Here is an 18,525-nt window from a genome sequence, read left to right as displayed (position 1 = left end):
CAGTTCCTGTCCCCGTGCAGTGGCACCCTCGGGACCCCAGGGGAACAAGCGTGGAAGCGGGAGCCCAGGCTCCGAGAAGTGGGGTTTCTGGGGACAGGTTCACCGCTGGCTGGAGCGGAACGGATGGCAGCAGCCAGAGCCCCACCCTTGAGGGCCTTCGAGCTCTGGGGCCTGTTGCAGGTTTTGAAAGCTCTTCCTGCTCCAGGGTGAATGCTGAAGTGCTTTTCATTTTCTGGGAAGCTGGTTTGGGAGACATTGTTACATTGCAAGTATTTCCAATCCGAGTCCTCCAGAAAGCCCGTGAGGAAGCTCATCTCCCTCACGGAAGGAATGTTCTTGTGCAGCTGCGAGTGGCCCTCATCCTCCTCCATGTGGTGTTTGAACAAAGTGTTTTGTTTGGTTTTTGTAGCTTCCAGATCACATAAGGAATGCTAACATCCCAGACCTGAGCCCGTGGGCTGCTTTTCCTCCAAGACAATGTCAGCTCGTTAAATCACCTGGGTTCTTTCCAACGCTAGCTGGGCCTGGGCTCTAGCCCAGATGGTGGGAGTGACTTGGTCTGGGTTGGGCCTGGCCTCAGAATCCTTAAAGACTCCCCGACCCCCAACTTATGCATGTGAAGCCAGCAGAGGACCTCTACTCTGAAAGCCTGATCAGGTTGGGACTGAAGGCCACCTGGAGGAGATGGTAGACCATGGAGTCCAGGTGATGGCTCCAGGTCCCTTGCCAGTTTGCGCCTGGAGTCTGCAGGGTCATTTCTGTGCCCCCATTTAGTGGGAGGCAGTTTGACACATGGGAAGTCCATTGTGTGTCTGGGACTACTTACCGTACTTGTCCCCTCAGTCTCCTGGAGTGGTTCAGACATTGCCAGCCTCAGCTCAGCCATCCTGTACGTGCTCTACCACAGAAGAAAGTCTGAACAGCACTATGGCAGCTGACCTCAGCCTCTTCCGCCACATTTGGGAACCATCTGGGAGAAGAGATCAAACGCAAGCCCTAGGGGAAACCTCAGATCCAACTGGCAAAAGATGAACAAATAGGCTGAACAGGAGACAGAACCCACAGAAAAGCAACTTGAAGGCAAAAGTAGTGGGGATCTGAGCTAGGAATGCTGTTTAACAAAAAGCACAGTGGGGGATGGCTACAGCTCATATGTGTGGAGCAGCCTAGAGAGTGAGGCAGTTTTCATCCCCTCCTCACTTCCTCTTATAGCCATGCGACAGACACTTTTATCCAGCTTTACACATTTTATTTAAATACTTCCCATCGTACTTACCATGCCCTTGGCACTGGTCTAAGTGTATTGCAAAGATCACTTGAACCCGCGGAACAGCATTCTACTGTGGGTGATGTTATTACTCCCACATCAGAAATGAGCAAATGGAGGCCCTGACGGCTGAGATCTAAGTCTCTGCAGGTCAGCTCCAGAGCCTATGCTGTTAACCTCAGCACTGTGCTGCCTCTGGCACAGTAACAAGGACTAAAGCAAGGAAGCTGTCAAGTTCAAGTTCCGTTCTTCCTTCAAAAAGCCAGATACATTTGGCTTTGAGTCTAGTCATGTCAAAGTCCAGGGTTCTCCTGGGGGATTTCTGCTAGTTCATGAAGACTCTCCCTCTCCTGATTCCATGTCTTAGGACCAGGGTCTGTATGCTGCAGGCAGTCCCGCCCTACATTCACCTGGGTGCAGGACTCTACACTGTGGCACTTCTCAAAAGCTTCTGCTACATGAGGCGCTTGCAGAGGGTATTCGTGTTGTGAAACACTAAGATGTACCTGGACTTCTGAAGTCCACTTTGCTCTCCCCCAGACTTAACCACTCCACAGCCTCAGCGTGGTCTCTTCCCTCCCACATTTCCCCTAGTGACTGTAAACTCTTCAGTATTTTCTCTTCCCTCCCATATTTCCCCTAGTGACTGTAAACTCTTCAGTATTTTCTCTTCCCTCCCATATTTCCCCTAGTGACTGTAAACTCTTCAGTTGACTGTATAGTTATGCCAACTCCCTTTTCTGAAGTAGCCATAACGAGGAGAATAGGTGCCAGCACTTTTGCCCTTCATCTCAGTACTTGTTGAGTTTTTGCAAAGAAAGTGAGAGCTCTTTCCACCAAGACACCTCTGGTGAATGAAGCTCTCTTAATTTTGTGGTCAGAAAATGTTTCTGTCTCTACCCCACTGGAGAAGGAAAAGTACAGGACAAGGAGGGAGAAGGCTCCATGCTATAGCCCCACCATCCACTGCCTGAGGGCCTGGAGAAAGTCAAGTCACCTACCCTGGTCCCCGTTTTCTCTTCGGTAATTTAGGGACCATAGCACCTACTCTGTACTTTTGAAGAATTGTCAGTGATTTCTGGTTTAGGGAGCTGGATGAAGCCCTCTGTCTCACTACCCTCACACCCAAGGATGTGAACCACAAGGATTTGAGCAAGAAAAGACAAACAGCAACAGCCTTTACTGTTGAAAGTGGAGGAAGGGAGATCAGCTCCTTGCATCAAAGCAGCACCTGCCTCCACTCTGCCTGGAAGCTGCAGTGGGAGAGGACAGAAGTCAGAGCCCAAGAGAATGCCCTCCCTCTCTGCCTCCCATTGATTCTTCCAAAAAGAGAGAGCTGAAGGAGATGGGAAAGGAGGTGGGAATTTCAGAGCATTTGTGGCCTTTCTCACTTACTTCCTCCTGCCCCCACCAGACCCATGGTGATTCCTTATGGATTAGGGCTGGGTTTGCCAGCTTGGAAAGCCAAGTCTCAACAACTTGTAGACAGTCTTGGAAGAAAATGACATAAATCTTTTTGAGGTGAAGTTGACAAATCAGGAGGTTTGGGGAAAGGAGTGTAAGTGTATTAGACTACTGGTCTTTCACAGTGGGAAGGCACAGATAGTTTCTAAGTTGGAAAAAAAATCAAGAAGTAACAGTTCTAAAGGTAGCCATATGAAGAACTAAAATAAAAATGAGAATGAATTGGCTGGGCATGGTGGCTTACGCCTGTAATCCCAGCACTTTGGGAAGCTGAGGCCGGCAGATTGCCTGAGCTCAGGAATTTAAGACCAGCCTGGGCAACATGATGAAACCCCATCTCTACCAAAATACAAAAAATTAGCCCAGAGTGGCAGCGTGCACCTGTAGTCCAAGCCACTCGGGAGGCTGGGGAAGGAGAATTGCTTAACCCAGAGGCAAAGGTTGCAGTGAGCCATGATTGTACCACTGCAGTCTAGCCTGGGCAACAGAGCAGGACTCTGTCTCAAAAAGAAAGAATTATAATCAAGAAAGATCAGAAAGTAGATAAGAGGAAGAGAGGTGAGAAAAGTAAGTAAGAGAAAGTCTGCTGCTTTTCTTATCTTTTAACATAGATGTTCAATAGACATTGTCTAAATGTGCTAAATCTACGAAAAGAGTGTTGGGGTGTTTTATGAACTGAATGCTTGTGTCTCTTCCTCTCTCAAATTCGTATGTTGAAGCCCAACTTCCAGTGTGGCCATATTTAAAGCAGGAAGAAATTGAGGTTAAATGAGGTCATAAGGGTCAGGCACCGATCTGGTAGGAGCGGTGTCCTTAGAGACACCAAATATTTTTCTCTGCCCTCACGATCTCCTCCCATGTGTGAACCTGGCAAGAGAGCAACTGTTTTCAAGCTGGGAAGAGGTCCTCCCCTGTACCAGAAATCACCTATGCTGGCATCTTGATGTACCTCCAGCCTCCAGAACTATGATAGAAAGAAAATTTCTGTTGTTTAAGCCACCCAGTCTGTGGTACTTTGTTATGGTAGCCCAGGGAAACTAATACAGGGTATAATATATGAAAGAAAAAGGTGTAATAATTAAACAGTGTAACCCTTTCAGATTACTATAAGGAAAGCATCCCACTTCTGAAAGAAATTCATACAGTGAGAATTAGAAAATAAAGAAAACATTATAAATAGAAAATGTAAAATGCTGGCATTAAAATAAAATGTGTCAAATGCAAATTAAATATACTCACCTATTGAAAGTTGTAGCAAAGCCCAAGTAAATAAGAAATTCATCTAAAACAAAGTGATTCAGAAAGGGCACATTAAAACCTAGAGAAACAAAGGCAGATTAAATTCAAGACACAAATCATGAAGTGAGTTAAAACAGCACTGTATATTGATCATGAATTTTTTTTTCTGAGACAAGGTCTCACTCCCATCACCCAGGGTGGAGTGGAGTGGTGCAGTCATGGTTCACTGCAACCTCAACTTCCTAGGATCATGTGATTCTCCCACCTCAGCCTCCCGAGTAGCTGTTACTACAAGTATGCACCACCATGCTCAGCCAATTTTTTGTATTTTTAGTACAGACGGTTTCACCATGTTGTCCAGGCTGCTCTTGAGCTCATGGGCTCAAGCAGCCTCCCAAAGTGCTGGAATTACAGTCGCGAGCCACCTTGCTCAGCCAACGATGAAATATTAATGCACCAAATAACACAGCAATTAAACCACAGGAACAGACTTCCTCTCTGGGACCTGGAGTAGATATACTTTTCCCTATTCCTCCTGCTAAGTACAACAAAAAGACCCTGAAAATTATATGTAAAACAAAGAGAAGAATATTCTGAAAGGTGGAGCGAAGAATGCAGATCAGCTAGGAACATGGGAACTTGAAGAATGATAGGGTGTTGAGCCCCCTGGGTTTTCCTTTTCCCTTGTATATCCCAGATATGGAGCTGAAGAAGCTGGAAACCTAGAAGCACCAAACAGCAGACAAAAATATCCCTAACAAGAGTTTAGTGTTTCTAGCCACAGGACCAGGATAGAAGCAACCTGTGAAGACAGAAAACTTTGTGACCTCACTCTCACTTACTCAAGCAAAGCCCAAGTTGGGGAGCCTAAATTTTCATGCTCATGAGAGTGAGGTCACATGCCAAGTATTTGAGAGAACCAGTATTTCTGTCCCCACCAGTTGATCATAAGGCATGACACCCCACACCTCACAGTTCAATGGAAACCACAAACAACCTAAACCTCCACTCCTACCCAGCAGTAATAAAGCATGCCTTTACCTCCCCAGTGGGGTGATGTGGAGGAGGCTTAGTGAGGAGTTAAGACCTCCACTATAACTCAGCAGTAATGAGGCTTCCCCTAGAGTGGAATCAGTGGAGACCACATGGTGAGCCAGAAATCCTGCCACCATCCAGAAGTAATAAGGTGCCTCTCTTCCTCTTGGGTATCAATACAGGTCTTCGTGGGAGCCTGGATTTCTACTTCCACCTGGCAGTAACAAGGTAGTGCCTTCCTCCCTCCCTTTGCTAAATAAGTGTCAAGGAAAGCCAGCTAAAACGAGTTTTTTAATGAGATCCAGAGTCTCATAACATAATACAAAAATGTCCAGGTTTCAATTAAAAAATTACTAACCATACCAAGAACCAGGAAGATTTCAAACTGAATGAAAAAGACAGTCAAAAATGCCAGTGCTGAGATGACAGATATTAGAATTATCTAACAAAGTGTTTAAAATAGTGATGATAAGACTGCCTCAACAAACAGTTACAAATATTATTGAAACAAATGAAAAAACATAGAAAGCCTCAGTAAAGCAATGGAATAGAAAGTCTTATCAAATAAAAAGATGTAAAGAAGAATCAGATGGAAATTTTATAATTGAAAACTGTCATAACCAAAATAAAAAGTTCAGTAGATAGTTCAAAAGAAGAATGAAGCAGCTACTTGAGAAGCTGAGGCTGAGGCAGCTACTTGAGAGGCTCACTGGAACCTGGGAGGCAGAGGTTGCAGTGAGCCAAGATCATGCCACTGCACTCCAATCTGGATGAAAGAGCAAGACTTTGTCTCAAAATAAAAAAAAATAAAAAAATAAAAAAGGAGAAGAATGAAGGAAACAAAAAATAGTGAACTGGAAGATAAAACAATATAAATAATCCGATCTGAACAACAAGAGAGGAATAGAGCTTTAGGACCTGTGGGACTGACTGAAGATCTGACACACATGCCACCAGGGTCCCAGGAGGAGAGAAGCAAGAGAGGGCAGAGCTGAAAAAGTACTCAATTTTGCATAAAGGTGCAAAAACAATTCAGTGGAGGAAAACTCCTTTTCAACAGATGGTACTGGAGTAATTTGATGTTCATAAGCAAAAATATGAATCTTAACCTAAGCAACAACTTATACAAAAATTAGTTCAAAATGGGTTGTGGAAACAAATGAAAAATATAGAAGTATAAAACTTTTGGAAAAATAGAAAATTTTCAGGGTCTAGTGCTAGACGAAGTATTCTTAGACTTGACACCAAAAGCACAATACATAAAAGAAAAAAATTGTACTTTATACTTTATCAAGATTGAAAAGTTTTGCTCAGTGAAAGACTCTATTAAGAGGATAAAAAGACTACAGAATTATAGAGAATATTTGCAAATCACTTATCTGACAAAGGACTAGTATTAAAATATATAAAGAACTCTCAAAACTCAACAGAAAGAATCAAACAATTCAATTAGGAACTGGGCAAAATACACGAAGAAATATTTCACTAGAGAAGATGTATCAATTGAAAATAGTCACATGAGAATGTGTCAACATTATTATCCATCAGGGAAATGCAAATTAAAACCATGAGATATCATTACTCATCTATCAGAATGGTTAAAATAAAGGTTACAGTCAATGCCAAATTCTGACAAGAATGTGGAGAAATTGGATCCACATAATGCTGGAGGGAATGATACAGACACTCTAGAAAATAATTTGGAAGTTTAAAAAAAAAACTAACCATACAACTACCATATGACCCAACATTTGTACTCCTGGGATTTTATCCCAAAGAAATGAAGATTTATGTTCACACAAAAACCTATACACAAATGCTTATAGTGACTTTATCCATAATAGGTAAAAACTGGAAACAACCTAGATGTCCTTCAGCAGGTGAATAGTTAAACAAATTGTGGTACATTCATACCATAAAAGACTACTCAACAATAAAAAGAAGTGAACTATTAGTACTTGAAATAACCTGGATAAATTTTCAGAGAATTATGCTGAGTGAAAAAATCCATCCAAAAGGATCAGATAATATGATTGTATTCAAATAACAGTTTTGAAATGATGAAATTATGGAGATGGACTATAGATTAGTGGTTGCCAGTAGTGGAGGGGATTGAGATGGGAGAAAAGTGGGTATGGCTACAAAAGGGCCACACAGAGGATCCTCGTGGTGATGGAATTGTTCTTTATTATGGGCCTGTCGATGTCAACATCCTGTTTGTGTCATTGTACTATAGTTTTGCAAGATGCTACCATTGGGGGAAACTGGGTAAAGGGTATACTGAATCTTTCTGTATTGTTTCTTACAACTGCATGGAAATCTACAGTTATCTCAAAACAAAACATTAAAAAATTTGTAAATGCATGAACATTACAAGATTGGTTTAAGTTTTGAAAATCAACTACTGTAATTCACCATATTAACACACTAGAAAAGAGAAAAACTGTGATCATTTCAAAACATGCAGAAAAAGCATTTGATAAAATCCAGTATCTGTTCTTTATTAAAATAAAAAAGCCCCTAACTCTGAACAAACACAGAATAGAAGGGAAGTACCTCAATTGTTAAAGTGCATTTCTGAAAAAGCTATAGCTAACATTATGCTTAGTTGGAAACTCTGAGATCAGGACAGGGATGGCCACTTTCACTACTTCTTTTTAATATTGGAATAGGGGTTCTGGCCAGTGCAACAAGGTGGAAAAAGAAACGAGTCATCTAAGTTGGAATAACAGAAGTAAAACTGTCTTTATTTATAGACAGTATGATCATCTACATAGAAAATCCAACTGAATCTTTTTAAAGCTGCTACAAATAATAAGTTTAGCAGTGTTGCAGGACACAAGCTCAATATCCAAAAATCAATTGTATTTCTATCTGTTATTAACAAATACTTATAAATTGAAATTTAAAATTACCATTTACAATATTGGCATAAAATATGATATGCTTAAGGTATAAATCTATATAAATATGAGCAAAACGTGTACACTGAAACTTAAAAAACATTGCTGAGACAAATAAGATCCAAATAAATGGAGAATTATACTGTTGCTATAGTCTGGATGTTTGTATGGTGACTGGATTGGTTCTGGATGAATGCACCAGCTCCTGAGAGTGGGTGGCTATAAAGTCAGGATGCACGTCAGGGGTGGTTCCCCTCTGCATGCGCTTGCTTCCTTTCTGACCTTCTCCACTGTGTTTTAAAGCAGCACAAAAGAAGCTGAGCAGATGCCATCTTTATACTCCTTATACAGCCTGCAGAACGATGATCTAAATAAACTTTCTTTTATAAATTACCCAACCTCAGCTATCCCTTTATAGCAACACAGAATGAACTAAGTCAACTGTGTCCATTGTTATTGTTAAGTGGTCATTTATCCCCAAAGTGGTCTGCTGATTCAATCAAAATTCCAGCAAGGTATTTTATAAAAACTGACAAGCTGATTTTAAATTAATATGGGAATTCAAAGGACCTAGAATAGTCAAAACAACTTTCAAAAAGGACAACAGCATCGGAAAATTAACACTCTGTATTTCAAGACTTGTAAAGCCACAGCAATTGGGACAGTGTAATATTGGCATAAGATAGACAAATAGATCAATGGAGCAGCATAGAGTCCAGAAATAAATCCAAATATGTATTCACAGCGAATTTTTTTAACCGGGGAGCTAATAAAAATCAGCGAAGAAATGATAGTCTTTTCAACAAATGGTGCTGGAACAACTGGACATCTACTTGAAAAAAGATGAACTTGGATCCATATCTTGTACCATATGCAATTATTAATTCAAAATGGAACATTTAAAACCTAAAACTATGAAACTTACAGAGGAAAATATTGGGCTTGGCAAAGAGTTCTTACATATATGAAAAGCATGATTCATTAAATAAAGAGATGGACTTCATCAAAATTAAAAAACTTCTGTTCTTTGAAATACATTGTTATGAGAATGAAAGCAAGGTTGGCAAAAAAAAACTACTGAAATTATGCATCTGATTAAAGTCACTTTTCTAGAACATAAGTAAAAACTCAAAACCCAACAGTAAGAAAACTAACAATTTTTAAAAATGGGCAAGTGATTTAAAGAAAAACTTAACAAAAAAAATATATAGATGGCAGATAAGCACATGACAAATTCTCAACAGCATTAGTAATTAGGGAAATACAAATTAAACCACAGTGAGATACCACTACATATCTGTGAGAGTGGCTAAAATTTAGAAGACTGATCAGACCAAGTGTTGCTGAGGGTGTGAAGCAACTGGAATGCTCATACACTGCCAATGAGGATGTTAAATGGTAGAATCACTTTGGAAACAATTTGGCTATTTCTTAAAAAGTTAATAGTAACTACCATATAACACAGCCATTCCGCTCTTAGGTATTTACCCAAAGAAATGAAAGTATATGTCCACCCAAGGACGATGTACAATGTTCATAGCTATGGGTATGTGAAGAAATAAACATGGCCGTACACTATCGGTAAAACTCGATTTTTTCCAACCTTGTTGGGGTGGGGGGTCAGTAATTTAGTAACATTTATCACTTTTTTTTTCCCAAGAGAAACTTAGTCTGCAGCTTGTGTGAGGTTCTGTGTTTTCCTCCTACATTTTAGAACTTTCTGGGTTACTCTGTATATTCAGAAAACAATAGACATGGAACTGCTGTAGAAATACACACCAAAATATGTTAGTTATGTGTTAGAATTTTTACTTTATACACCCCATTTTCTTACTTCAGTGGTATTAGTAAATTTATTCCAAATGGAACCTTTGTTAAAAACATTGTGGCCGTTGCGCATTTGCAAAGTTGCTTATTGAAACTACTAAACAAAAGCTAATCCCATTGCTGAGTAGAGTCAGTATTATTTTATCCCTAAATACTTCAGTATGTGTTTCCCAAAAACAAGAACATTCTCTTACATAACCACAGTACAGTGAGCAAAATCAGGAATTTAACACTGATACAACGCCATCATCCAATTCACAGACATATTAAAATTTCGATGATTGTCAGAATAATGTTCTTGGTTGCTTGATCACCAAGTGATTTCCTATAAGAAAAAAAAAAAAAAAAACAACATAGAAGATTGTTGTAACACTGAACCCAAACACTGAAAAACCTGAATGAAAAGACAGTTTTATATGACTGACCGAAATTAAGTAAATATAGAAAATCTAAGCAGACACATTCACATAGAAAAATCAGAACTGCTCCCTTCAACCCCTGACCCCAAATCACCAGGCTTCCGTGATTTCAAAGGGAGCTAATTATATAATCATCTCCATCTATGAAAAACAAGATTTATTTCCTCATTTTTATGGACAAATAGAAAAACAGTGCCTTAGTGGGACACACTTTTAGCATTTCTGCCAAAGTCAGGAACAAGAACAGGCTTCACTCTGTTACCCCCACTATTAGAGGCAGACATCCTCACATGAAGTCACACACGCACACACGTGCACACATGCACACACATACATGCACACACATGCATGCATGCACACTCATGCACAAACTTACACACATGTACACACACATGCACACACATGCATGCATGCACACTCATGCACAAACTTACACACATGTACACACACATGCACACATACATGCACACACATGCGCACAGGTGTGCACACGTGCACACCAGTATGCACACACATGCATGCATGCACACTCATGCACAAACTTACACACATGTACACACACATGCACACATGTACTCACATGCACAGGAACTGGAAAAAAGTGGTGAAACCACCTCTATTGCAGATTGTAGTTCTGGCAAAATCAAGGCAATTGACCAAGAAACTATAATATTAAAACAATAACAAAATTCACTAAAGTGGCAGGATATAAAATTAACATAGAGAAATCAGTAGTCCTCACAGACACAATCAACAAATAATAGTAGAAAGTGGACAACATAGCCAGAAATAAACAAGAAATAAGAAAATCTATTAGAAGAAAGTTTAACCCAAAAGACATGGAAGTAGACTTAAACGAATGAAAAAGCAGGGCCTGTTCTTGGCCAGGAAGACTCAATATCGTGAAGTTGTCAGGTCTCCTTAAATTAATTTATAATCAAAAATACCAAAAGGTTCTCCGTGTCTGCCAGGGCCTAGACAAAATTTATTCTAAGGTTCCAAAAGAAAAAATAAATAAGAAGAGTCAGGAACATCCTGGAAAAGACTAGCAAGGGCAGGGGCTGTGGGGCTGACCCTGGCAGATATTAAAAGTAGGATCAAGTGTTCATAATTAATAGTGTGGTTCTGGTGACAAATAAATGAATAATGGAACAGACTAGAAGATCCAAAAATAGGCCCACATGAATACGTGGGGTTTATGTGTGATAACAGCAGCCCATCAGGCTCAGAAGATGGACTTGTCAGTAAATGGTTCTGGCTGCTCTGGAGGCCACCTGGAAACGTGGCTTGGATCCTTGTGCCACACTGGGCTTCACAGTGTAGGACACACTCCAGTGAGGTCATCGAGCCGCACAGGAAACAGGAAATCACATGAACACCAGAAGACAATACAAGAATCGCTTCATCACCTGGGCATGGGGAAATCCTTTTTAAATGTTGTTCAAAATTCCGTACCAACAGAAGAAATGACCAAGAAATTCAGCTACCTTAAAATACAAAACACCCCTGGCCATCCCCTCCCCAAAAAAGCAAAATCAAAATACCGGGGGTAAATTGTGAACAAACACTTGTACGTTGTCACAAAGGGTGAATCTACATAATATATAGTTTCCAGAAATGGAGAATTAAAAACAGGACGACAGGACAACGGGCAAGAGCCATGAACACGTCTTTCTCAGAAACAGCGGCCGAGCACGGCCCGCCACGCAAGCAAGGACCCAACCTCCGCGGTGGAGAGAGAAAGACAGGCCAGCGCTCTGAAACAGCTCGTCCCAGCCCCCAGGGTGATAGACGCTGCGGCCGACCGCGTATTCTGTGGGCAGGAATGGTGAGGGAAGGCCCAGATATACATTGCTGGCTGTCATGCAAAACGGCATGACCCTGTGAAGGGAGACGGCCAGTCCCAACAAAGTCACAGATGCGTTTCCATTGACCTGTCCTGAGAGCGCACATGTGAGCAAAGCAGGAAATGATGCCGACATGTGGATGATGCTGGCATGTGGGTTTCCTTTGCAGCCTCAAAGACTGGAAACCACCCAGACATCTTACTGTGAAGGGCTCTTGAAATGTTGGTAGACCCACCTCCTGGAAACCCCCTTCTACAGGGAACACAGAGTGATATACAGTAATCGCCAACACATGTTATTAAGTGAAAAAGTAGAGTGCAGATCTGTGACAGTAGTGTTCTACCTTTATAAAAAAGGTGTCACAAAAAGAAACACTGAAAGAATTAACCAGAAATTGAACAGGCTCCTGCTGGGAAGAGAGCCGCGTGGGGCAGAGACAGGCTGGGAAACCTGGCCTTTCCGGGGACACTTTGGTCTCTGACTTTTAACCAGGTCACTGTTTTTTATATTTGAACTGTTAAACTAAATTAAAAAGAAACAAAAATCTCAATATTGAAAAGAAGTTGAAAATGTAACTACATTTTCATTCAAACTACATACATTCAAAACATGACCCCACAAAGGTAAAAACGGTAAAAAAAAATCCATGCAAGTACTTCCAGAACGCCACACTTTACCAACCACCCTTAGTGCGGCACAGGACAAAAAGGACGGAAAATAAGTCTTCATTTCATGCAAAGTTTGGAGGAAAGAGAGGCAGCTGTAAAGACAACATCAGGAAACTGTGGAAATGTTAAGTGTGCTCTGGGTGTTAAAAGATGTTCGGGAGCTATTTCTAATTTGGCTAAGTGCAGTAATGGTGTTACACTTGTATAGAAAGCACTCTTTTTTAGAGATGAATACTGAAGTATTTACCTGTAATTGTTATAATGTCCGTAACTCACTCAGAAACATTCTACCTATAAAGTCATCAAAGCAGGCCGGGCGCGGTGGCTCACGCCTGTAATCCCAGCACTTTGGGAGGCCAAGGCGGGTGGATCACGAGGTCAAGAGATCAAGACCATCCTGGCCAACATGGTGACACCCTGTCTCTACTAAAATACAAAAATTAGCGAGGTGTGGTGGCACGTGCCTGTAGTCCCAGCTACTCGGGAGGCTGAGGCAGGAGAATCACTTGAACCCAGGAGGCGGAAGTTGCAGTGAGCCGAGATCGTGCCACCGCACTCCAGCCTGGCAACAGAGTAAGAGTCTGTCCGAAAATACATAAATAAATAAAAATTAAAACTAAATTAAAAGGTCATTAAAGCAAGCTTGGCGAATGGCCGTAGCAACTGACCCGGGAGATGGAGCTGGGATGTTCACTGGACGGTTTGCTGTACTGTCAATATTCAAGGAGTCTCATAAATGAAAGAAAAGATGGTGAGGAAAAAACAACAAGGGGATCTAATGAGACACGGGATCGGGCAAGGCCGTCGGGCCGTGTGAGCTGATGCTTGAGAAGGAAGAAATGCTCAGAGGGCCAGGGCGAGCGGTCCCAGCAGGGGGCAGGGGGAGAGGGTTGTGGGGTTGCTGGTGGCATCAGCCCTGTGCCTGGCTGTTGGCTCTGGCAGGGAAAGCTCGGCCCTGCCCACCTTGTTACTTCTATGACTTCTCTCCAGGGAGCCTCAGAAGGGACAGCGATGTCTCAGGAACCAGCTCCCGGGCACCGCATGCTGGGAGTCTTGGACACCATGAGATGGGGCCAGTGTGCTGACTGTCCTGGAGTAGACGGCGCTGCGAGGTCCGCGTTCATGACTCTTCCAGGGAGAGCCGTCCTGTGTTCGAGCTGAGGACGAGGCCGCCCGGCTGAGGGCGTGTCCTCACAGTCCCTGGCCGAGTGTTTTCTGAAGAATCCAAAATGTTTAGAAGCCAAAGTGATATAATCCATGATCAGGATTTGAGGCGCAAAAACAACCGAAACTTTATGTTTAAAAACACATCAATTCATCACGGAGTGACCTCTTCACAGACTGACCTCTCCAAGGGAGTGACCTCTTCACAGAGTGGCCTCTTCATGGGAGTCACGTCTGGCAGTGAGAGGAGCCAGGCAAGAGCTGGGAATGATAGACTCTGAGAGAGACGGCTCTCTCTGGCAAGGTGTTTCCAGCGGTCATCACAAAAGGTGCAGGGGAAGAAAGGAAACTGTGCTGGAAAGGACTCTGGGCTGTGGGTGATTCTCCAAGGAGCTCTGGGTTTGCAAAAGACACTGTCAAAGCTGGAGGGAATGACACAAGGTAATACGGTGAGGTAGGCCAAACAGGGCCAGGAAGCGAGGCCTCGCAACACCACTGAGCAGCAAGCCCATTGGCTGCGTTTGGGCGAGGTGGAAGCCACCACCGCTGACTGGGTGGGGTGGGGTGTGGAGGGTCACTCCCTTGACGAGGTCACTCTGTGAAGAGGTCACTCCCTTGGAGGTGTTTGCTCATGCCCTGTCCCTTCCAAGGGAAAGAATGAAGATCTGCAGGAAGCCCCCCAAGCCCAGGATGGACCAGACTGCCCGGGGTCCAGACCCTCTGCTCCTGCTTGGGTCTGTGTGCGGGGCCAGTGGGTCCCAGAGCTGACAGGAGGTGGAAAGGCCTCACTTCCCCAGGAGATCTATGGGAGGGGATGGTTGATGTGCAAACCAGCCATGGAAGGAGCTGCCCCCACTCTGCATGGAAGAAAGGAGGGGCACCCACCCTGGGTGAATGGGGGCTCCATTCCAGGAGCAAGGGTTTGGAGGAGGGAAGGAAAAGTCTACTAGAAATATGGCAAGAGCTCACAGGGTTGGGGATAAAGATGAGGTGTATTCATTCTCTAACACAACCACGTATCGAAGCATCAGCATCGCAGTGCCTCAGAGCTGCACCAACGTGCCATCTCACCGGCTGTGTGGTCAGACGCCTGGTCACGGCTCAGCTGGGGCCTGTGCTGGGGTCTCAGCAGCACCAACGTGCCCTCTCGCCGGCTGTGTGGTCAGACGCCTGGTCGCGGCTCAGCTGGGGCCTGTGCTGGGGTCTCAGCAGCACCAACGTGCCATCTCGCCGGCTGTGTGGTCAGACGCCTGGTCGCGGCTCAGCTGGGGCCTGTGCTGGGGTCTCACAGGTGAAATCAATGCGTCAGCCCCTCACTGGAGGCTCAGGCTCCTGTTTCAAGCTCGCCAGGTGGTGGCGGAACTCAGGTGTTTTCAGTTGCAGGGCGGAGGCCGCTTTGTTGCTGGCCACTCTTGGGGTCTTGTCATGTGCCCCCCATAGGCAGTTTCTTTTTTTTTTTTTTTTTTTGAGGCGGAGTCTCGCTCTGTCGCCCAGGCTGGAGTGCAGTGGCCGGATCTCAGCTCACTGCAAGCTCCGCCTCCCGGGTTTACGCCATTCTCCTGCCTCAGCCTCCCGAGTAGCTGGGACTACAGGCGCCCGCCACCTCGCCCGGCTAGTTTTTGTATTTTTTAGTAGAGACGGGGTTTCACTGTATTAGCCAGGAGGGTCTCGATCTCCTGACCTCATGATCCGCCCGTCTCGGCCTCCCAAAGTGCTGGGATTACAGGCTTGAGCCACCGCGCCCGGCCAGGCAGTTTCTAAGAAGGGTATTTGCTCCTTTAAGGCCGGGAGGAGAATCTGGCATCTGTTAAGGGCTCATCTGATTAGGTCTGACCCACCAAGCATAAGCGACCTTCTCTCTGATGAACTCAGAGTCAACCGATGAGGGAACTTAATCACAACCGCAAAGTCCCTGATGCCGAATAATGCAGCACGTCCCGGGTGGGAGGCCCCAGCAGAGTCACACTCCAGGGGAAGGAGTTATGTGGGGCACGGTCAGTGGGGAGTCCCAGGGCCGTCTCTGGATGGTAAATACACACTATATTCCAGCTGCAAAAAGGCTGAGTGGCTTTGCCAATAAAATGAGAAGGGAGGCACGGTCCCAGTGCACCTCCCACCCAGGAGGTCGTGCCTCAAGCTGGGTTGACCATGGGGAGAGAGGAGGGACGGGAGGCGGTGGCCAGATGAGGAACAGTGGCAGCTACTCTGTTTGTCTGTTTAAGGTCGAGTGTTCATACAGGAAATGTGTAGATTCCACACGTACAATTCAGAGTTTTGGGAAATGCACACCCGTGTCCCATGTTCCAGGACAGAAGCCTCTGCAGGACTCCAAAACACTCCTTGGCACCCATCCAGCCCATCTTGCAGGGAATTGCTGTCCTGATTCCATCGCCACAGTTGGCTTTGGCAGTTCTCAGTTTCTTCCACACGGCACCCCCACGTGGAGCTTTCTGCCACCTGCCCTCTGTTCCTGGGCACCATCATAGATGGACCAGCCATAGTCTGCCGGTTGCTCTCCTGCTGGCGGACGTCCGGCTGCTCCCAGTCCACTCACCAACCGAAGCGGCTGTGAACATCCATGTGCGTCTTTCCGAACTTGTGCACGAGTTCTGTGTTTCACTGACCTCAGTAAACACACAGGAGCTTGGCTGGGGTGGGCAAGTGTGCTCTTGGCTTTGAGAAACAGAGGGGACATTCTAAAGCAGCTGCACCCCACAGCCTGCAAGAGGGCTACCGTCACCCCATGTCCTTGCAGACTGCCGGCGCTGGTGCTGCCAGTCCAGCTTCAGTCTTTTGGGGGTGTGAGGGGGCGTCTCTCACAGTGTAACTCATGTCCCTGAGGCGACATCGCACCCTCATTCAAGATGTGGTTCCCAGCCTCCGGGGCCTGAGGCATCACCACCTGGAACTGTGACAAGGAGAGGGGCATGGTCTGCAACCTGTGTGGGTTCTAGACAACGCTGCTGTCTAGAAGCTGTCTCTGCAGAAAGTGCTGCCGGACCAGCCAGCACGGAGGGTGGGAGGACACCTGTGCTCAGTCATCTCACCAACCCGGAGGTCTCCCTCGGGTGGGGGTCACGGAACTGCACCGACCAACCGACATTGGATGGAATGGAGACAATCCCTCCACGTGCTTCCATAATCGTAGCGTAGCGTTGAAAAGACCAAATGTCAGTTGTCTGAACTATGAATGTGTTTAACTTTTCCATAAAGAGCAAAGATGACCTGATTGGGTTTGGAAATGTGAATACTGCTGTCTGCAAACGTGCATGGAAGACAACATATCTCAAAAGAGTGAAAGTGAAACCTAACAAGGAGAAACGAAATCCAGAAAAGGAAAGTGAGGACCCCAGCACTGGTGCCGTCCAGGAAAGGTTCACAGCAAAGCCGCAGCTAGGGTCGTTTTTCACCGACGTGGATGAGAGCAGACCATCAGCGCTGGGCCATCATAGCTGCAGTGGCAGAAGGAAAAACAAAAGCGGCCTCAGACCTCCATCCACCACCAACCCCCGGTGACGGATGGTGGTTTGGATGGCACTCAGCTAGAGGGGTCCCGAGGTGGGCGAATAGGCCCTGTAGTCCCCAGCTCAGGCTGTGGAATCTAGGGTAGCTTTTGAGGTAGGCAGGTGGGGCTGGCCTCACAGGGGAGCTGGTGAGGGCTGGAAGGGGGCTGGGGAGACACCTGGGACCCCCACAGTCTGCTAGACCCCAATGCTCCCTCAGATCCCCTGGGTCCCTGTCCCCTCAAGGACCCTTCCTGGGAGGGAACTGCAGCCAGAGGCTCCCAAGGAGAGGCCCAAGCCTGGCACTGCCCCCACGGTTCTGGATCAGGATGGATGGTTGCAGGGGAAGACCCTCCTGACAGGCCTGAGATCCTAGGGCTCTGTGCCTCCGGCCAATCCCCTGTCTCCTTGAGGCCAGTGGGTCCCAGCTCCTCCTGCACCAGGACAGGAGGGGCCAGGAAGGTGCAAGAGCCTGCTTTGACCTAGGAGTCAGGGAGCCATGCTGTGGATGGCCACGGCCCAGGAAGGATTGGGGTCTCTGATCACTCAGAGCATCGGGGTGACTGGCTTCTCCCTCTTATCTGGAGGCTTAGTGTGATGATCTGAAACATTACTTTTCTAAACTGGGAATAAGCATGGGCCTGATGGGCTAAGGTTTCTTTCCTAACTATTTTTTCAAAGTCGAGCTGCTGTGTGTGGGGGAGCACCCAGAACAAAAGGGTGCTCCTGACCTGGGAGTCCACAGGTGAGAAGCACAGTGCGGCCACCAGCTTGAAGGATGGTTCAGGGATCAAGGCACTTCCCTTCTTGAAGCAGGCGATACTGTTTGGCTCCGTGTCCCCACCCACATCTCATCTCAAATTGTAATCCCCACGTGTTGAGGGAGGGAGGTGGCTGGATCCCAGGGGTGGCCTCCCCTGTGCTGTTCTTGTGATAGTGAATGAGTTCACTTGTGATCTGACAGCTTTATAAGTATTTGGAAGTTCCTCCTTCATGCTTCTCTCTCCTGCTGCCATGTGAAGAAGGACGTGTTTGTTCCCCTTCTGCCGTGACTGTAAGTTTCCTGAGACCTCCCCAGCCATGTGGAACTGTAAGTCAATGGAATCTCTTTTAGTTATAAAATCTCTTTTAGTTATAAATCACCCAGTCTTGGCTGGGCTTGGTGGCCTGTAATCCCGGCACTTTGGGA

The sequence above is a fragment of the Trachypithecus francoisi genome, unplaced genomic scaffold (assembly GCF_009764315.1).
Source record: "Trachypithecus francoisi isolate TF-2019V2 unplaced genomic scaffold, Tfra_2.0 Lachesis_group14, whole genome shotgun sequence".
Classification (NCBI taxonomy): Eukaryota; Metazoa; Chordata; class Mammalia; order Primates; family Cercopithecidae; genus Trachypithecus; species Trachypithecus francoisi.
This window is presented reverse-complemented; position numbering follows the sequence as displayed.